The 22591-nt window shown below is 38.5% G+C and overlaps 1 protein-coding gene across 2 annotated transcripts in view; it reads left to right on the forward strand.

Annotated features, from left to right (window-relative positions):
• The first annotated feature begins 11432 nt into the window (after nt 1–11432).
• Nucleotides 11433–22591, forward strand: part of cntfr (ciliary neurotrophic factor receptor) — a 323782-nt gene continuing 312623 nt past the window's right edge. For both annotated transcript variants that reach the window (XM_063014160.1, XM_063014161.1), the window contains exons 1-2: nt 11433–11490; nt 12108–12190. The gene's annotated coding sequence lies outside the window, so the exon portion shown is untranslated. The remainder of the gene's footprint in view (nt 11491–12107; nt 12191–22591) is intronic.

Below are 22591 nucleotides of genomic sequence, written 5' to 3' on the forward strand. Positions count from 1 at the left end.
GGTTTTCTTTTATTTTTTCAAATTGAATACAATGATATTCATTACAAATTTAGTGAATTTCAGTATTATTTTTAAGTATTTGTTATGACCTTGTCTATAAATGTCATTGGAGCATGTGCAAAATTATTGGTTTCTCTGGTTTTATGATTTATAGGTATGTGTTTGGATTACGGGCCTACTTTCTGAGTCCACTGTGTGTATGTGTACTGTACATACATACATATACATGATCATTTCTAATTGCCAGTTTTACTTATAAATCTACAATTATTAATCTACTGTATATTGACAAAAAATAAGTAAAACATGTTTTTCACAGAAGTGTTTTGAACTGTGGCATTTGTGATCAACTGCATCCCGTTTGCTTTAATTAATCCTGAAATGTAGAAATCAGTTAGAGTCGCCCAGGTACAATTTGAATTAATTGGACAACATTTGAAAAGCCACACACCAGAGTCTATCTGAGGCCACAGCTGGATAATATCATCCCTACAGTGAAGCATGGTGGTGGCAGCATCATGCTATGGGGGTGCTTCTTTGTGGTAGGGACAGGAGGGCTGGTAAGAAATAAGAATACATGTAACGACCTAACGGGTAAAACACTACTTGAGTAGAGTAATATGCAATGTCAAACCTTCAATAATAACATAATAATAATACTAATATTTTGTTATATCAAGCTACAATGGGAAAAAATAACTTTTGCACCTACTACAGTTGGTGCTGTCAGTTCCCAAAGCATTACAGTTGTTAACAGGTCATGTAGCACAGGTGTAAACATGTCCCTATCCTAACTTTTTTTGGAATGTTGCCCCCATCTCATTTAAAATGGACATATATAAACAAAAAACAATAAAGTTAATTAATTACATTGTTAAATATCTTGTCTTTGTGGTATTGTAATTAAATGCAGGTATGTGCAAGTCATTGGTTGTTTTTATTTACATTTTTCTACTGTCTCGACCTCCTGGAATTGGGTTTGTATTTAATTTTTTAATTGTAGTTCCTAGTTAATTAATCCTAAAATTCAGTTCAAATAAAAATGTCAAAAAAATTCAAGAATTTTTAATTTAATTTAATTTTTCTCTTGACAAAAACACCCTGCTCTGTTGTCATGTCTGATGGAGAGATTGTGTTGTAAAAAAAATGGAGCTCTTGGTTTCCTGATGCAGGTAATCACTTGTTCTTTTCTGAACCAGCTTGGATTTGGAGATGTTTTTACAGAACAAAGGACATCTGGAGATAACGTTAACTTTGGGTCAAGGTGGTCATTTGTCTTCTCCTGCATATTGGGTCCTTGTCTTGTCATCCGCTACCTGAACATTTTCCCCAGGGAGTTTTTCCGCTCCTCTTCACCGCCCCGACTCCCCATCCTTCATCTGAAACTTTTCTAAACTCCCCACTTTTCTCATTAAAAGTGGCATGTTATGGATGGCTCCCTGCTTCGAGCTGGAGTATCAATTCTTATCGATCATACAGATTTCCATCAGAGCTATTCTGCTCGGGTGCAGCGTGTCCTAAACGCTTCCAGCACCTCATCCATCTCGCCCACCATTTATAGGTCATGAGTGCCATTAACCATCTAGCATCAGAGCAATCCATAAAGAGATGTATTTATTAAAAAGTATGTTTCTTGATCACGCCAGTCTGGATCTTCTTGACTGATACCTTTTAGTGTACTCATTCAAACTCAGAAGCTAATGGGGCTTTCATATTTGTAAGACAAATGTATGTGGACACCTGAGCATGAGCCTGTTGGACATTCCATTCCAAAACCATAGTCATTTATACGAGGGATCTTCAAAAAGTTTCCACATTTTAATATTTTGGTTGGAAACGGTGAGGGTGGGAGAAGCAGTAATTGGTCGTGTCTGAGAGACTGAGGGAGCTTATAGTCCAGATTTAGCGCCATCTGAGATTTTCATGTGATGATGTGAAAGCAGTGGTGCATCAGAGGCTACATACTCAGACAAAAAGCCACAATAATCCACAAATAGAGAAAACTTGGAACAGTGTACCAAAATTTCACCAAGAACCAGTGAGAAGTTGATGCCAGGTCTGCATAAAAGGACGTGGGTGATGGCAGCACACCTGCCAGTCGCCCTCGGCTTGCTCAACAGGGGTTTTTGTATCTGTTGGTCCTGGATTTTGTAAAGTTGCTTTGAGACAATGTATATTGTAAAAAGCGCTATATAAATAAAGTTGACTTGACTTGACCTGGAAGTCCAAGGTTGATGGAATCCTTAAGGTGCATCCCATGAGCACTAGTCTGTTACTGGTTTACACCTTGTACTAACATTAAAAACTAAGATACCTGGCACAAAATACTGTATCTATAAATTTATAATCAGGTTGGCATCATCTGTATCCCTAAGCAACTAACTAGTTTTTAATTTACAACAGGCTACCTTAAATTGATGTAAGTACTGCAAGTGATCAAGTAAATAAGAGTGAGTGTTTATTTACCCACCATGCACCAAGTGACAATGTGTAATAAATATTTTATCACTACTCGTATACCATTACATCTAATTTAGACTCAAGTCATTCCATTGACGTGTCAGCGAGCAGAACAGTATTTTTATTATCAAATGTTGTATTGCATCAGACACAAACGCAGCCAGGGGTTGGGTAAACTTGTTATACCCTCTTCTCTGCCCAGCACATGGCCTTGTCTCACCAAGTCTGACCACATCACCTGTTCTGAGGACATCTGTCAGATGGATGAAGGAAAAACTGGCAAGCTATTTAAATTCTTATTCCAAGATTCCTGATCGGACAGAGCCTGTGTTTGTGTGTGTGTGTCTGTGTGTGTGTGTGTGTGTGTGTGAGACACATGATAATAGAAATATTTCCCAGCGAATGAAGAATGATCTTGAAGGCAGGATCGATTTACACATGTGTTCCTCCTGCTCCTCATGAGGTGAAGCAGTGAGATAAGATGCTGCTGTTCCATCATGACTGAGAGGAGCTTAAATACAAAACATGGCAGCAAGTGAATTTAAAAAAATTACACGCCCGATTAGCATTTTCAGTCTATGCGACTAAACTGGCTTTGTTTGTTTGCATAAGAAGACAAAAGTGTGAATGTGAATAGAAACATCCAGTCGTGTGAGGTGGTTCTTATTCACCGTGTCTCATCGACCTTGAAAATGCACTGTGATAACTGTATTTTGGGAAACAAATATTTGCACACTGATCGACCCCTACTGTGTGAATGCTGCTGGTATATGTAGCTTCCACCTGTATGTGGTCACCACAAATGAGCCGAGAAATGGAAAGCTGTCCTGCAGAACAATTCACCCACTTTCCCTCACTCCTGTACTAATTTGCTACTTGAGTCCACATTCCCACCTGACTTTTTCCTGTTTGGAACAGTGAAAGTAATTGGTGTCTTTGGCATTAGACCTGGAGGACTTAAGGCAGGGCTTGGACTTGAGGCTGGATCTGTGAATCTTAATTATTTTAGATATTTAAGTAGTAAAAATATTTACTTTTCAAAACTTTATTTATTAAAGAAAAAAAATTGTCCCTAAAAGCAATTGATCTTTTCTACTGAAGATCATACAGTATTTTTATATCACTGTGGAGAAATTTTGGCCAACAGAATTGCAGTAATTCAGCAACATTAGAAGGCTTTCAGCACAAACTGCCTGTTAACAGTTTCACATCATGATCATGGACTACTGACCAGATACTTTAGGACTTTCTGGTAGAGAGCAATTTAATTCAATTCGATTTAACTTTGTCATTATACAATACAGGGTTGTACAGTATAACGAAACACTGCCAGGCTCCAGTGCAGACATACGAAAGACAATAGTACAAAGACAATAGGGAGAAGGGATGGGGGAGAACAAGGTGCATACATAAAAGGTGCATTGACAAGATGCATAGACAGGTCTGAGGTAGTGTTAGCAGCTTAGGTTTAATGTTTTACATGTTGTGTTTGATATAACCCTGGGAACTGATGAACCTTGTGTAATGAGTAACCACTGTTCCTGTCATGAATGTAACCAGTCATGGGCAATTTAGTATCTAATTTAGTATTCACCTCACTTGCATGTCTTTGGACTGTGGGAGGAAACCGGAGCACCTGGAGTAAACCCACACAGACACGGGGAGAACATGCAAACTCCACACAGAAAGGACCCGGACCGCCCCACCTGGGGATTGAACCCAGGACCTTCTTGCTGTGAGGCGACAGTGCTACCCACTTAGCCACCGTGCCGCCCTGCTTAGGTTTAAGTAAACAAGGAGTAAGGATCAGATATAGAGTTCCAGTTAAAGTGCATGTGCAATGAGGGGGTACAGTCCTACGGTGGAGTTTAGTGTGAGAGAAAGCTAAGTACCTGTAATTTGTGTAATGTGTAGGGTGCAGGTTTGGATAGTGACAGTCAGTATTGTGTATGTTTATGTTCTGGTTGGTATCATCCAGACTATAAAGCAGCAAAGAGTGTCCACAACCTAGCAATCTCACCTCCATGTCTGACTGTTGTTCTTATTGTGAAATGCTGTGTAAGCTTTACACCAGATGCAACAAGACACGTTTTCCCAAACCTTTCCACGTTGTTCAACTGATCAGTCCAAAGAACATTGTACTTGCTAGTGTTTAAAGAGTCTTTATAGAGTGTGTTATTAAACAAACTTGCACATTTTTGCTGGTACAAATAAGTTCAGTTCACACACATTCTAAATAAATTAGAACCATAGTGTCTACAAGGCCCATAGGCCATGGTAAGGTAATCAAATTGGGAACAAATTCTGTGCTTCAGGTATATCTGGAAATATAATTTCTAACAGGATTCAGGTTTCTGTGTGTGTATCTGTCTCCAATTAGCTCAACATCACAGAACACCTGCGGCCATTTATGGATCCTGGAGTATAATGTAAGAGGACGTGCTTGAAAAATGTAAGAGACACTTAACAGTGCACTGAAATGATGCTGCAGATATCGACTCTCTCTCCTCGACTCGGCTTCTTTTTATAGCGTCATCCAGTGCCAATTTCTCCATATGTCCTCTGTGTTTGCCTCGTTCCTCTCTGTACATCTGTTTGTTTAGAGAAAGTTTAACCAGAGCTGGAGAATTCAACCAATAAAACCCAACTGTCACTGGAGCCTGCATGATACTTTACTAGCTCCAGGTTTTACAAGCTGAGAGGCTTCAACAAGCAGACAGCCATCATCATTTCAGCCGTTTTGAGGGCAAATCAGGCCAGATGTTCAGCTTCATCTATCATCAACTAAAGCTCATCTGTCTTTGAATAACTGACGTTCCACTGGCCATTACGAGACACAAGATCTTTCACAGATGCCGTCAATTAGGTAACAGCAGGATCATTGATTTTTAATAGTGACAACATTTACAGTTGCAAGAAAAAAGGTTTTGAAATCATAATATTATCCACCTTGTTCTGATTAAACTAATAACACAAATGCTTGTACCTTTTATGCCCTAATTGAACTTATTGATTAGCCCTTTAACGTCAAGGCTGGAAAAGGAATGTGTACTTCTATACTTAATCAGCAGTAGTACAATTTGCTTTGGCAGGAATCGTGTTTTCTGTAGCTGCAGATTAAATTTGAACAACAGTAGGAACGAAATTAAGACTATAAGACTGTGGGTGATTGGTACCTCGGCAATTCTCATGCAAATTTATCATTATATCATTAAAATGAATTGTTTCCTCCATGATTGCAGGCTGGTCAGGCATTATTACAGCAAATAACTTCAAACTGTGATGCTTCCTCCATCATACTTTACAGTTGGAAGGTGGTTTTGGTGTTAATGTGCATTGCATAATTTTCTTCATACACACATGAACTTCACACAATACGTATGTAGTTCTATACAGTATATCCTCACTATTCATGGTACATTTGTACAGTACATTTCAAGTAGAACATAACTATTGATTAGCTAGTTACATTATGTATATTGGAGTAGAAGATCACTTGTGGCCTTCATTAACATCACAAAAATGACACAAAAGGTGTACAGTACATTGAAATTCTTTTTTCACATATCCCAGCTCATTTTTGGAAGCTGGGGTCAGAACGCAGGGTCAGCCATCATACGCCGCTCCTAGAGCATACAGGGTTAAGGCTCAAGGGCCCAACAGTGGTTGCATGGCAGAGCTGGGATTTAAACTCTCAACCTTTCAGTTGATAGCCCAAAGCTCTACCCACTGGGCTACCACTGTCCAAACCACTGCTGGGAGGAATGGGGCATGATCTTGCTAAAAGTTCAAACTTTACCTGCTTGAAGTGTCTTTTTATTTGGAATATACTGGCACAGCAACAGCTCAGTGTTCTACATATAAATAAATCCTGCCAAATTTGCCATACTTGGCTTTGTTTAGGTTTGATTGCTGCTATAACAGCAGCTCAACAAACGATTATTCTCAGGAACCAGAAGGGAATCAAGCACCAAAAAAATATTTGAGCTGAAATTTATGTTGAGTGAAAAAAAATCTATGAATTTTATGCAGTACATGATCACTGATTGGGCAGTTGCATATGTGCAGTGTGTGTTGATAAGCCACTACTGGTTTACTAATCCATCACCCCACAACCTAAAGAGAGTTCCTCCCCCTGTCACTTGTCCTTTTGTACGCTGAAAATCAGACACGACTACTTGAGCAGGGTATTCATTGTTTTGGACTCAAATTAGTAATCATATCACACTGAATCATGCTGTCAAGTGGAAAACTGACATAAATGTGCCCAAAGGTGCCAGATTTAATTTGATATGGATGAAGTGTCTGTTTATTCTGAATGCACTGGCCCAGTAACAATGCTTAGTGTCCTTTATACAAAGATTTTCTAATATTATAGATTACTACACATGGCTGCACTTTCTCTCTGATCATTAGCATAACAGTCTTCTGATTAATTAAACACAGCTTTTTTTGTCTGTTGAGCCAGCAGTGCTAAATGCTCTCTCAATGATACACTGCACAAAGCTGGTACACGCCGGACACTAGGGAGGCCTCGGGGAACGTAATGCATAGTGATGAGTGCTACCCTCTCCCTCATCATTTCACTCTTTTCTAGATTAGCAATGAGCCGGCAAGCAAATCGATTTGATAATCTTAGTATTCTTTCATCAGCTGTTAAACAAGGACTCCTTTGTCCCTGAATGGACTACCAGCAAACACAGGCACACGCTTTGCAGAATTTACTCTCCAGGTTCAGTGGATTAGGAAACATAATACAAAAGGAATGATTGCTTACTTTGCCACATAAAATGTATAAATATTTGAATAATAACAGTCTCTGTTGGTTAACACCTTAAAAATAGATTTTAATGTTACTGCTGAGGCTTAAGTCTAATGCGCTAGCCCATCACCACTGGTAAACTTTCAAGTTTAAATCTCAGCTATGCCCTTGACCAACTGGGCACCCACGTAGATGTGACAGAGACGGGGTCTCACAGACTCTCCCCTTTCCAAAGTGGTTGGCCATTGCATGTGTACAGTTGCTGCCTGTAGACATGTACTTTTATTAATATTATACCTTTAACTTATACAAATGCAACTTTACATATAGAATAGTGGCCGAAAGTATGTGGACACCCCTTTCTGTATTTCAGCCATTCCTATTGTTAACACGTGTATAAAATCAATAATGTCAAATAAATCATATGCTTCCAACTGTGGCAACAGTTTGGGGATTGTTCTTTTCACCATAGCTGTGCCCATGTGTACAAAGTATGTCCATCTCAGGTATCATGTTGCTGTTTTTGCTATTCAGAGAAGGATCCACAACCCTAATAATAATAGCTCAGTGGTGGGACCTTGGTGGTCCTTTTCCACTTATGGGTGAGGTAAAGATGGACTGACATTTAAATTAGTTAGAGCATCAGATGAGCTACTGTGACTTTGTAGGTATAAAGCATACATTTATCTGTGAAAATGGACAGCAGCTGTAAGTACAAGATCATCACCTGACAAACTACCAACTGAGTGCATATATACATTAGCTAGAATTTCTGTTTTGCAGTTGGTAGCACCGGTGTGCGACAGGCATGCACACATTGCTTCTTACGCTTGGCAGCTTGTTTACTTGTGTGTGAAAACCTGCTGCTAACCCCTGCTAAACATATGCCACCCTGGACAAATATTTTCCCAGAGGAAGCAGGATTCATCTCATGCGGAAGTGTCTAACATGAGCATCCAGCAGCTCTGTCATTTACGCTCATGGTGTATGTCAAGAGCCGAAGCTTTTAATTAACAGACTGATGATCTTTCTGGTAAATAAAACCACCTGTATATCTGTATAAAGCATTTGAACCTGACGGCAGTTTGGTGAACGGGCGTGTCTTCCAGCTGAATGTTCTGGTTTGGTTGATCTGGCTGGGGGGCCGCAGTGAGCATGGAGGGATTCATTCGGTGGGATGTGTGTTTAGCCGCAGCAGTGGCAATGATATTTGTGAGCTGGTTACCACAGTGAGAGGAAGCCTGGTGGTCCAGGTTTAATGTGGTAGCGTTAACGTTGTCGAATTTTATCCGCCTCTAGCACAGCTGTCCCCGCAAACCACAGGAGTGTGTGCTGGGGGCATAATGTTGCCATATGTTAATTGTACTTGAATGTAATGTATCGGGCGCTTGGGTGGCGCAGCGGTAAATTATGCTAGCCCACAACTGCTGGGATCTACTGTTTAAATCCTCAGTAGTGCTACTGACTGGTCAGGTGTCTACATACAGACAGTCTGGGGGAGAGGTGACATCCTGAGCGGAGTGAGTTACTGCATTGCGCACACTGATTATGGGTAAACCTAACCCACCACGATCATGACCAGGATAAAGCGATGGCAAAATATTAAAATAAAACCAAATGAAATGTAATGAAACATGGATGGAAAAGTGCGGGCATTTATAAGATGTAAAATATCAATCATGTAAAATAAATTATATGTGTTCTAAATTTTGTGGCAGCCCTTTTCTGTTTTAGCATAATTGTGCTATGTGCACAAAGCAACATCCATAAAGACCTGGTTTAAAAAGATAAGTCTGAAGAACCTCCAGTGGTTTGCACAGAGCCCCGACCTCAATCCCACTGGATACTTTTGCACTGAAATGAAAAGTCAATTGTAAGCCAGGTTCTTTAATCCGACATCAGCGACTGACCTCACAAATACAGTTTTGACTGAATGAGCACAAATACCCAGACACACTCCAAAATCAGGTGATAAGCCTTTGATCCAGTTCCAGGAGGATTTTATATATGTCACTGACTCTATACTGGATTTAAATACGGTGCATCCCACCTGCAACAATACATGTTGCTGCAGTACCACCCACAAAAAAATTAAAATACATTTACAAATGTCAGCCCTGTCATTAAAATGACCTACCATTAAAGTTTTGTACCTTTAAGTGATTTATTTTTGTAAAATTGTAAACACATGGCAAGCAAAGTAGGAGATCATTACTTCTGCTTGAACACCAAAAGAAAACCCTCATTCCAACACCATGGGCATTATTATAGAGTTGACATGCTTTCTGCAGCTATAACAGCCTCCGCTAATCTGGAAAGACTTTTGAAAAAAAAGTTAAGTGTGTTTGAGTGTATCTGTACCCATTCAGTCAAAGGACATTTGTCAGGTCAGATACTGATGTTGGATGATAAGATCTGGTATACAATCAGCATTTCAATTCATCCCAAAGGTGAAGGTCAGGGCTTTTGCAGGCCAAAACTCACCAAACTAGTCAAATCGTGTCTTTATGGACCTTGCTTTGAGCACTGGAGCACAGCCAGTGTGGAACAAGAAAGGGCCTTCCCTAGTCTGTCGCCACAAAGTTGAAAGCATATAATTTATTTTATTATAGGTGTATTCATGTGAGCAATGAGTGTGGCCTTATGTTGTACTTTACGCATGCAACTGATTTTAAACAGATCTGGCCACCAGTATAACAGGCTTATATAAAGCCAGTAACTATTTAAACATTCAACAAATACTTTAAAAGAGATATTAAAATGATATGTAATTATTATTGTAAGGATATTTTGCAGGATTTCTACACATTCTTTTCATTCTGCTTTCACATGCACTGGCTATTTGGCTTCCAGTTACTGTGCACAGCCTTCCACATCTGGCTACAAGCTGTTGTGTTAAAAACCAGGGGTCATGCAGAAGTCCAACACTAATGCATGGCGCTATACAAATGCCAAAAAAACAGCAATGCACCATTTAAAATGGTGAAAAGCTTGTGAAAATCTACAGTTAATACTTTCATATTACATACAGTACAGTATATTTAAATACAGCTAGTTGTTACTGAGTATGGTCTGTAATATAATATTATATTGTACTGTAATATATTATGTTACATTAATACTCTTGATCCTAGTTTTCATACGTGGTGCTTTTATTTTCTTTACCCATTTACAACTCATCTTTCCAGAAAGTTAGAACATTTGTACATGCAATTAAAAAATATCTTGATTTGTTCATTCTCTTGAACCATTAATTAAATGAGAAAGGTACAAAAAAGATTTCCAACGTTTTCACTCACCAACTTAACAGGATTTTGTGAATGTGAAGGCAATGCCATCTGAAAGTCACACACATTCAACAATGATTTCTGGCCTTGGCCTACATGGACTGAGAATTCACCAGATTCCCAGAATCCTTTCACATGTACGACAGAACGTTTGTGGAATGTTCTTTTAAAGTGATTGACAATTCACATTAAAGTGAACGTCAATCTTAAATTTGTAGGCCATAACACTCATAATACTCACCATTAACCAGTTCAACCAAAGGTTCAACAAAATGACCAAATCATAGATTGTGTTTATTGCATTTTACAAAATGTCCCAACTTCTCTGAAAATGAGGCTTGTGTTTGCCAATGTCCTTTCACTATTTCTCCATCTTCCATCTCCCTGGAACAGCAGTATAATTTAGTACAAAGATTTATGTTTTGTACTAAATTATGCTTTTACTCTGGCTCGCCACCATGTTGTTGCGGCGCCATCGGATCCCCAAGGTGTGGATAGGGTGGGCAACACCAGCTGGTGCAAGTGTGATAACTGCATTGAAATGCCTACCGCAAGCAAATTGATCTGCAAACTCCATCCGTCCTCTGTCCAAAGACAGGTGAGGTGAATTGGAGATACTAAATTGTCCATGACGGTGCTTGACATTGAACTTGTGAACAGATGAATCTTGTGTAACCAGTAATACTGATTCTGTCATGAATTTAACCAAAGTGTGTAAAACATGACTTTAAAATCCTAATAATAAACAATAATAAATAGTTCCCCTGACTGTTAAACCTGTAAGTACTTTTAGTGAGAATCCATCTTGTATTTTTATACTTATTACAGCTAGCGGTATAGGACAGTGCTAGGTTTTGGAGACGTGTTCATACACTGCACAGCCTGTAGGGGCGCTTAGCCATGCAAATAGGGGAGGCGGTTCTAGAATATTCAGATTAGACCGTTACACACTGAACTGTGTTTGATGGTCTCTATATGCAGGTATGTAATCATCTCTAAAAGTCTAAAATACTCTGTAAAATTTGAATATTAGGATTGTTAAAAGGTTGTTACATTTCATTAAATTGTTTAAGAGTAATGAAGTCCATTAAAAAGTTATTAATTAGTCAACTAACCGATTCAAGTAATGTAGGCTAATGCGCTAATGCTATTAGTAGTATTCTTTAGTAACGTGTTCATATACAGATTTTGTAATTATGTGTAAATAATATCAAATATTTATATTACTTTCTCGTTGAAAAAGTAGTAGAAGTTTGTTGTTTCGTTGATTCAAATTCAGTGATCCATACTAAGTGATTCAGATTCAGTGATTCATACTAAGTGATTCAGATTCATTGATTCAAATATGGTGATTCAGACTCCGATTCAGTGAGTTTGCAGTACTGTTATTTTAAAATAGTTTCTGGTTTGTAACAAATGTCGTGTACATTTGTATGTTTACTTCATTTTATATATGCTTCAAGACAATGTTTAATTAATAATGACAATAAAATGTAGCAATGATTTTGTAGCCATGTGATCTATGTGGAAGAAGATGCACACAATTAAGTGGTTTAATTTTTTTTGTTTCATGATCTTGGAATGAAAACAACATGCAGAAGAGACCAGAACTTTGCTCTTTGCTGTGTTTGATGTCTCTACATGCAGCCACCCAGGATCAGTCAGCCCAGCTATGACCCCGGTAACACATCTTCATGAACTGTTGCAGATGTTGATGACTATTTAAATATCAGACGATTAAAATAGATTAAAACTGTCCCTTTCTGTAAATACTAGAAAACTTAAGATTGGGCCAGTTATGCTTAGACAGATATGGGCATTGATAAATATAGTAAAACCTAAGTGTGAGTTTATTAAGCTTTATTTTTCTGATGCATCAGTCAAAAAAAAATCTGCTGTCGAAAAGAAAATGCTAACCAATTAAGATCCCACAGGGAGATAAACATACACAAGTGTTCCTAAAAAGTCTTAAAAACATTTTCTGTAGGCTTAATTGGCAGCAGAGAATTCACATTTATTTACTGCTTTTTTGTCATGCCTGAAACTTTTCTTGCACATGATGAGGTATAAACAAACCCAGTACTGTGCAAGATCAGGACTTAACCCATGTGCAAGATCAGGACTTAACACAGTTATACACACCTGTACTAGAAATTGTATCACTGTATTATTAGTATATGTTGAGCATTTTGTTTTTTTACGTTGTAAAACGTGGATGTGGTTTGGAAAAAAAATTCTTAAAGACTGTAGTTCCCTAACAGATGCATTGTGTAAGACTTACAGGAAATACTAGCCATAATAACTTTGATTTCTGTTATTTTATATACATTACTTAAGTACAGTCAGGTTGCCAGGCTGATTTTGCTAATATGCAAAATTTTGATGCAGTTTGTTAGAGAATACAAAAATGAGAATGCAAAGATGATAGTCATAAATATGTTTGTATTGCTGAAGTAGCTCTGGCTATTACTGTGTTACCATGACACAGAGATACACACTCAATCTCTGAGCATTGTTTGTTTGTTAGGATTGTAACGTCATGTTTTACACTTTGGTTACATTCATGACAGAAACGGTAGTAACTCATCACACAAGGTTCATCAGTTCACACAAGGTTATATCAAACACAGTCCTGGACAATTTAGTATCTCCAATTCACATCACTTGCATGTCTTTGGACTGTGGGAGGAAACCGGATCTCCCGGAGTAAACCCACACAGACACGGGGAGAACATGCAAACTCCACACAGAAAGGACCTGGACCTCCCCACCTGGAAGTCGAACCCAGGACCTTCTTGCTGTGAGGCGACAGTGCTACCCACTTAGCCACCGTGCCGCCCCTCTGAGCATAGAAAAATACAAACACCACTAAAGCATCCCCTTGCTGCAAAAGGAATCCCCATTTGTAATGCGGTTTGCTCTTATGTTACGTTATGAATAGTCTAAACACATTTTAAAACAACAGGCACAATTGATCTTGCGTGCCTAAATGTGTTATGTACGTTCTTAGCCTTCAGGTTGCATTTTTTATTTTATTTTTTGACAATCAGGGTCTACCAATACAACTTTGGAAACTAAAGATAACTGCAGCTTATAGTGATAATTATGGGTGCAAACACATCACTTTTGTTTGCTTAACTGTTGATAGTCAGCTGTGTTAAACACCCAAGCATCTGGACTTCTGCTCTGTGCAGATGGCTTGAAATTCTGAGCCACTGCTGATCTGCAGAGTCATTCAGCCAATTAAGAAAATGAAGCATAAGGTACGTACAGGAAGCGTGTGGTGCATGTGTTGGGTGTGTGCGGTTTGGGAGTCAACACCACATCTCACAGTTACAGAAACTCTTGGCTAACATGAACAGCAGGATAATGGTGAGAATTTAGTAAAGGAGAGGTGAAAATGAATGGTGTTATTTTAGGGATATTTTTAGATGAGAAGTATCAAAAGAAAAAAAGTATGTACAAAACACCCTTTCTTATTTTTGAATTCATGTGTTTCAGCCACAGCAATTGCTAAGTGGTGTAATAAATCAATTATATAAAAGAAATTGAATGCCTCCACATTTTCAGCAAGGCTGAAAGTTTAGGGAAGGCCCTTTCCTGTTCTATAAAGACATGAATATTTCAAAAATAATACATTTACACTTATCAGACAATTCACTACATTCACCTATCTTGCGTGTAAACTCATAGGCCATTTTGTAAGCCTGACCTACCATACGGGTACGATGACCCATCTGTTGCTTTGTACACTTTCTCCCTCCTCTCTACCTTGTGCATCAATATAAAGGGACTTTAAAATCCTTTAGAATCCTTTTAGAATCCTTTCACTCACCAGATGTTAGTAACGTGGTGGATTATTCTCAGTGTTGTACTGGTATAAGTCTATCAGGTGCAGCAGGTGTTGGAATTTTTACACACCACAGTGTCAATGCTGGGAGGAAAATAGAGCACCGACAAAAATACACACTGTGCTTTAATTAAAAAAATCTAGTCTCTAACCTTACACCTAAAGTGTGTGCTTACAATGTGTGTTCCTAATGACAAGGCCAATAAGTGTAACCAGTAGTTTATTTAATTTCTAGTTGAAATTAGTTTCATTTAGTTGATTTACATTAAGTGATTCATAGTAAGTGACTCAGGTTCATGAACCTGCTCTAATTACCCAAGTCTTTTTTAGTTGTCATTTTCTGCCTGTTAAATCCTGTGTTGACTACAAAGTTCTGCATGTGACTTGTAAACCCTGAATTGTTTAGCTTCTGCATATCTTGCTTAACTCCTAAAGCAATTGAGCCCATTTCAGTTATTTTATTCTGTCAATGCATTCATTGGGTGAAAAGGCGGGAAACACCATGCACATGTTGCCAGTACATCACATGGTAAACACACACACACACACACACTTAAGGCAACTTTTAGACTTATGGTAGGAAACTGGAGCACCCGTAGAAAAACATCGCAGACACCGGGAAAACATGCAGACAGGATCAAAGTTAACTGATTGGGGAATCAAACCCAGGCTCTTCTAGCTGTGAGGCGACAACACTATACTCACTGCGCCACCGTGCCGCCCTCGCAGTAGTTATCTAGTCTTTATTTTGCTTTGCCACCCACCCAATCTGACTGTTCGTCCATTGTACCCTAGCCACTGCCCTATCAATAAGCTATTATTAAATTTATTCACCAAAGCAATTCTCACACATTTCTTTTCTAATGGTCGCTGACCTGGAATCTACAACTTTTATTGCTCTTAAATTGAAACCTATACCGAGCATCAATGCATGTCACATGGTAGTGGAGGAAAAAGAGGCTTATCAGGTAAAACAGTGAAGCGGATTAATAGATTTTTGAAAGGGTTGATTTTAAGGTTACCCTGGCTAATTGAATGAGAAGGCAATCTTTTAAAGAGTCTTTACTCAAACAGCTTAGTGATTCCTGATCTGTGTAGTATAAGAGATTTGGAAATGAGCTAGATAACCTCTATTATGTGAGTTGTGCATGGAGGAAAGGGACAACCCTTCCATTTTCTGATAGTATTCATCACAGGCCTACCATTTCATGGGGAGTAGCATGTAATCCAATTTTACATTACTCTAAGTGTACACAAAGTGCTATTGACAGGAAGCAGCACTTGTACAGAGCAACCTGGTGCTGATGTTTCTGTGCTGTTTGGATAGATTTACAGAGATGTTTGAAGCCTTTGAATCAAGGCCGTAATCACAATACATGTTGAGGGGACAGGCAACAAATACAAACTTCTGCATTTGCTTTAGCTAGACAAAACAGATTCATCCATTTATGAAATAGTTCTGAAGCTTCGAGAATCATCCGTGGGCTTTTTTTTTTTGGCAAATGGTGATTGGAAGTGATTTTCTCTTTGCTGCCCTTCCATGAATGCGATTTTTTTGTTGTGGAGTCTTGAACACCAATATTAGATAATGCTACATCAGTTCTATAAATAATGTTTTTAGTTTTATTTTAGGATACCTTTGTGACTTCACTGAGATCTTGAGAGAATTTTAGCCATCATTTCACTTCTGGTTAGATTTATGACTGCTTTAATCTTTGTTTATTTAATGTCTCCTACTGTGGTTCAGCAGAGCCCTAGAGGCTTAGAAGCAGCTTGATAACTGTTAGCTGATTATTTTGTGCAGGTTTATTGAATCTCCTTAGGTTGTAACATGGTGTTTCTGTAGGGTTAATAGAAAGGTTTATTGTGTGTGATATTTTTAAGGCTGGCTGAAATCAAGCCTGGCTGTGGTCAGTTAGCATAACTAGCTTATTATTTTTTATTTATTTAACAAAGGATGCTGTGTTGAATAGAAAAAAAAAAGTTCTGTTTTACAAAATCTGTGGCTTTCCTCAAGTGTTCTTTGTTGAATGTCATGTTTTTGTGCAATAATTAAGTGCAGTAACATTAGGCAATTGAAAAGAACAACACTTTGTGAATATCATGCATTTTATAAAAAAAAAAACTACTCGTTAGCTTTTTTCTTCTCTCCAGTGAATCTTGAGTTTTGGTTTATAATTATTTTATTTTAGTATTATTTCTTCAGGAAGTTATATAGCCCCCATGTTTAAGACTGGATTTAGGATTAAGTTCTTTGTTTTAGCTCCAAATTCATGGTGTTATTGAAAGAAAATTAATCACAAATGATTCATGTATGAGTAGTACAAAATCTGTAGATTTGTTCTTTATTTCAAGTGAGTCTGTGGGAAGCTGCTGTTAATGTAAAGTAACTTAATAGCTTCCCCCCCACCAGGCAGCACAGAGAGCTTTAGGGAACACTTTTCCTATGTACAGCCTGGAGGTACGGCAGGGTTATTTTGCAAGTTATTAAATGGATGAATGGATCTCATTTAGGTAAAGCAAATGGACTGTACAAACTCTATTCTCCTAAGAAATTAGTGAACTTTAAAAGCAGGGCCAGGCTATTGTTGAGAAGTTTCCTCGTGTTCCTCTTTACTGGCTCGCTACGTTGTTTATTCTTCCCAGACCTACCTATGCGATCATGTATAACTCATCCCAGACAAAAATTATGCAGCAAACCAAGAGTAAGTGTTCCCAGTGTCCAGCTTTCAGTCTCCAGTCACTTTTATTTCTGCAATCACCTGGCTAAAGTTTCACTGCTGTGTAAAAGCACTTTTCTGAGAATTTGGTAGTCCGAATTCCAAGGTCATGCTAATTGAAAGCAGACATGGGAGTAACTTCGGTCTTCATAAATTATATTAAATTGACTCACCAAAAGGGTTTCATGACTGGCTCATTCTGTATTTAGTACCACCTAATTAGGCCAGGTGAGCTCCACCTTTGATTTGTTTGATTTAGTTGTTTAAGTGGTGGATTGTACTGAAGTAATCTGCTAGACTAGCCAGACTAGCCTCTTGTGTATATATCAGTTTGCACCACTGCTTGGGAAAGTGATCTCCCCTCACTTTTGGCTGCCATGTGGTCAGGACCTATAAACATTCAGGTGATTTTTTCTGTGATTCAGACGAGATCTAGAAGGAACTGAATGTGAAATAATCATGGCTCTCATGTCTTATACACATGTACAGTGTATCACAAAAGTGAGTACACCCCTCACATTTCTGCAGATATTTAAGTATATCTTTTCATGGGACAACACTGACAAAATGACACTTTGACACAATGAAAAGTAGTCTGTGTGCAGCTTATATAACAGTGTAAATTTATTCTTCCCTCAAAATAACTCAATATACAGCCATTAATGTCTAAACCACCGGCAACAAAAGTGAGTACACCCCTTAGTGAAAGTTCCTGAAGTGTCAATATTTTGTGTGGCCACCATTATTTCCCAGAACTGCCTTAACTCTCCTGGGCATGGAGTTTACCAGAGCTTCACAGGTTGCCACTGGAATGCTTTTCCACTCCTCCATGACGACATCACGGAGCTGGCGGATATTCGAGACTTTGCGCTCCTCCACCTTCCGCTTGAGGATGCCCCAAAGATGTTCTATTGGGTTTAGGTCTGGAGACATGCTTGGCCAGTCCATCACCTTTACCCTCAGCCTCTTCAATAAAGCAGTGGTCGTCTTAGAGGTGTGTTTGGGGTCATTATCATGCTGGAACACTGCCCTGCGACCCAGTTTCCGGAGGGAGGGGATCATGCTCTGCTTCAGTATTTCACAGTACATATTGGAGTTCATGTGTCCCTCAATGAAATGTAACTCCACAACACCTGCTGCACTCATGCAGCCCCAGACCATGGCATTCCCACCACCATGCTTGACTGTAGGCATGACACACTTATCTTTGTACTCCTCACCTGATTGCCGCCACACATGCTTGAGACCATCTGAACCAAACAAATTAATCTTGGTCTCATCAGACCATAGGACATGGTTCCAGTAATCCATGTCCTTTGTTGACATGTCTTCAGCAAACTGTTTGTGGGCTTTCTTGTGTAGAGACTTCAGAAGAGGCTTCCTTCTGGGGTGACAGCCATGCAGACCAATTTGATGTAGTGTGCGGCGTATGGTCTGAGCACTGACAGGCTGACCCCCCACCTTTTCAATCTCTGCAGCAATGCTGACAGCACTCCTGCGCCTATCTTTCAAAGACAGCAGTTGGATGTGACGCTGAGCACGTGCACTCAGCTTCTTTGGACGACCAACGCGAGGTCTGTTCTGAGTGGACCCTGCTCTTTTAAAACGCTGGATGATCTTGGCCACTGTGCTGCAGCTCAGTTTCAGGGTGTTGGCAATCTTCTTGTAGCCTTGGCCATCTTCATGTAGCGCAACAATTCGTCTTTTAAGATCCTCAGAGAGTTCTTTGCCATGAGGTGCCATGTTGGAACTTTCAGTGACCAGTATGAGAGAGTGTGAGAGCTGTACTACTAAATTGAACACACCTGCTCCCTATGCACACCTGAGACCTAGTAACACTAACAAATCACATGACACTTTGGAGGGAAAATGACAAGCAGTGCTCAATTTGGACATTTAGGGGTGTAGTCTCTTAGGGGTGTACTCACTTTTGTTGCCGGTGGTTTAGACATTAATGGCTGTATATTGAGTTATTTTGAGGGAAGAATAAATTTACACTGTTATATAAGCTGCACACAGACTACTTTTCATTGTGTCAAAGTGTCATTTTGTCAGTGTTGTCCCATGAAAAGATATACTTAAATATCTGCAGAAATGTGAGGGGTGTACTCACTTTTGTGATACACTGTATGTCCTGTGTCTCAAGCTAATAAACATTACATGAAGGTTAAGGGGTGACATTCCTTTACCAGCCCCCTTTACAGTTCTGCCAATGTGTACCAGGTTGGCATTTTTTGGTATCTTTGACAACTCTTCTACTATTAAAGTGCTGATGTTAAAGCTAGTACTTACTAGGTGAACTACATGCTTTTTTTTAAAGAACCTGCCAATACCTTTACTAGTACAAAAGTAAAACTGTAATGTTATTAGACGTAAAAGGTACCTTTGGCTTTGAGTCCAAATTCAGTTCATTTAGCATACAGGTCAGTTCAGCGTTAAATACCCATGGCTGTGTTTTTAGCAAGGCTTCATCTATTGCATACTTTTACAACCATTAGTTTAAACTATTGCATTGTCTTGCTAGCTGAATGTCTGTAGTTCATTTAAGTAAGCTTTAGAGAGTTTTTAAATGCTGCAATTTGTGTTCTTCCCAAGCAAATGCATTTTTATCACATTACCTTATATGGTTAACATTAGATGCCTGTTAAATTCTGCATTGACTACAAAGTTCTGCTTATAACATTTTAAACCCTGAATAAGCTTCTACATGTTTTGCTAATCTCCATGGAGCTTTTAAGCCCATTCTAATTACTTTATTCAGCCAATGCTAAATGACAGACAACTTTTTCCATTCATGTGGGCTACCTTAAACAATTTTATTGGTTTAAAACATGCACAACTAATAGACCATGTGCCAGTAGCTCATTACACACAGACCCAGAACATAGTCACAGTAACCTGTGAAGTCACAATGTTTTATCTAATTTACTCTTTATAAATGAAATGATCTGTGTGCTAGTAAATCTAAAATTCCACTTTACACATCATTCTGTGTATTTAATTAGCATCCCAGTAATCCTAGTCTGTCAGGCATTTATTGCCCAAGTGGATTACCCAAGCCAATTGATTTTCATTCAAATCAATTTAAAGCAAGAAATCAGTTTTGCATAGCAGCACCTATGTACCTGACCAAATAACATTTCTGAGTGATGTTTTTCTACCACGCTGAATGTAAACGGGAAAGAAAAGGGGAAAAAAAAGAAATTATTATCAGTCTGCTCAGAATGCAGAAGAAAAACCAGCTCTACAGGGCTCTGTGACCAGATGCCCAAATATGCCGATGCAGCTCGTTTCTGTATTATATTTTTTACTAAACTGTAATTGCCTCAGACAACACATCTTGCAACAATACACATCTATTTTGTGTTGGTGGAACCAGTAAAGTATTTATTTACAAACATCTCTTATTTTCTTGTTTTAATGATACAGCCCCTTTTACACTTAAAATCAACAATAGTGAATAAGCACCTTTATATGCTGTGTTCTGGTTTTGTGTAATTCTACAATACAGTTTGCACTGTAATATCCTATAATGCATTTACTCTCATAATGAAACAACCCATACAGATGGTTTGAACAGCAAATTTCATACATAATGGAATTCGTTGAATTTATGTTTGATTTTATATTTTTGTGCACAATGAGAAACAACTTGATTTATTCCTAAATCACTTCTATTTGCAGGCATTTTCCTGTTCAGCTTATTCATTGACTAAACTTTTTCTGTTGCTTTTCCTCTGTGCTGTTTTAAATTACTACATGATGCGTATCAGATATAATGCATTAGTTTTTGTTATTTAAACACTATTCACATATGCAGTTTTACTAGATAACTTACTGGTAATTTCAGAAATGAAGAAGCTTTCAGCCATTTATGTCAGGGACACAATTCTGCATTCAATGAATGACGTACAGTTTGATTGCAATTGGTGCCATCTGTACCTGGAACTAGGATAGGCTTTGCTTTCTGGGTGGAAGTGATAGTTGTTTGCCTGATTGTTTAAAGTGACCCATGGTCATCCGAGAGGTAATGTAAGGTCAGGTGATGAGGTAATAGAATTAAGCATGTGTGTGTTGTGGTAATATGGTGAAGTAAGGAAGGCACAATAAAAAAAAACCTTTTAACTTCTGAGCGGCAAATGATTCTAGTAATTACACTGGATATAAGAAATCAGGGTGGAAGGTCAGAATCAAGACTTTTATGCAAATTTTAAGAATCAACGTTTCTTCACCAATTCTGTTTATGTGGGGTTACATCACAAATGAACGTGAATGGGTGGAACCTGGGAAATTGCTGTCTGAAGGCTTCCAAATTCCACAAATCTGGAATACTACTGGTGAAGGTTTTAACAAAAGCATCCCAGGTCTTAAATGTGAAAGGGGCTTAGCTTGTGTTCAGACGTGTGTGGTAAGGATTAGACAGGGCTTTAAATTGGCTACACGGGTCATTGGGGCACCCAAATGCCCTAATGTGTGGCTGGAACTATCAAATAAGTCAGAATTACCAGATGAGTAAGATCTTCGAGCCCAGTATTAATCCCCCCACAATTAATTTAAAATGAAAACACAGAGTTTAAAAGGTGTCAGAGTCAGCATGGGTTTCTTTACATTTCACGAATTTCACGTTTTAAATTGGTGTCAGACTAGATAGCACAATAACAGTAAATTAGATGAGGGAAAAAACTATATGTAGTGTCTTTTTCTGGTGGATTGTTAATGATTTTTTTGACTATCATCTGCATCTCAGCAAAAATGTCTTGTTGAGATTTGGCACATTCCATTGTCTGCCTCTAGACCCTGGCATTCATTTAAAATGCACCAAAACAAATAACTGCACGTTATTGGCACAAGAAAGCATGTATGGTTGTGTGAGTTCCCAGAAGTACATGATAATATTTGATGAATGTGTGAGCAATTTTTGGCAAATCAGTGCACACAATAAGTCTCTGTCTTTTCTCCTCCTAAATTATCTGGACATGTCGTAATTCATACTGGCTGATTAGACTTATGTTGCACAACACAACTAAATACTGGATCAATTAGGAGGCCAAGGCTATCTGATACCAAATTTCTGAGCAGCCAGACTCTCGCAGAAAATCCTTTTGTAATAAACAGTTCCTGCACTGTGTGTTTATTGCATTGAATACAGCTCTTACAGTATGTAATCAGGAGTTAATGAGGCATGATGGTGAAGTTTGAGATTATTTTGGTTGTCGTCATTTGGTCTTAATTTATTTTGTATTGTGTGTGATTTGTTCACACCATTAATCATAGACGGGCCTGGAATTAAAACTAATCACCATTTACACTCATACTGCAAAGCTCTACTGACTAGAAATCTAAAAGTATTGTACCTTTACAATAATAATGAAGTTAAAAAGTAACCCTAACAATACACGTTCCAAATGTAGACAAGACACTTAGCCAAGGCATGTTGGAGGTCTTTAGGCTTTATGTCTTGTTTATTGTTTGTTTAATTGTATTGATCTATTTTGTTACTGGCCATCTCTGT

This window comes from Trichomycterus rosablanca, chromosome 18, assembly GCF_030014385.1.
Source record: "Trichomycterus rosablanca isolate fTriRos1 chromosome 18, fTriRos1.hap1, whole genome shotgun sequence".
NCBI classification, from domain to species: Eukaryota; Metazoa; Chordata; class Actinopteri; order Siluriformes; family Trichomycteridae; genus Trichomycterus; species Trichomycterus rosablanca.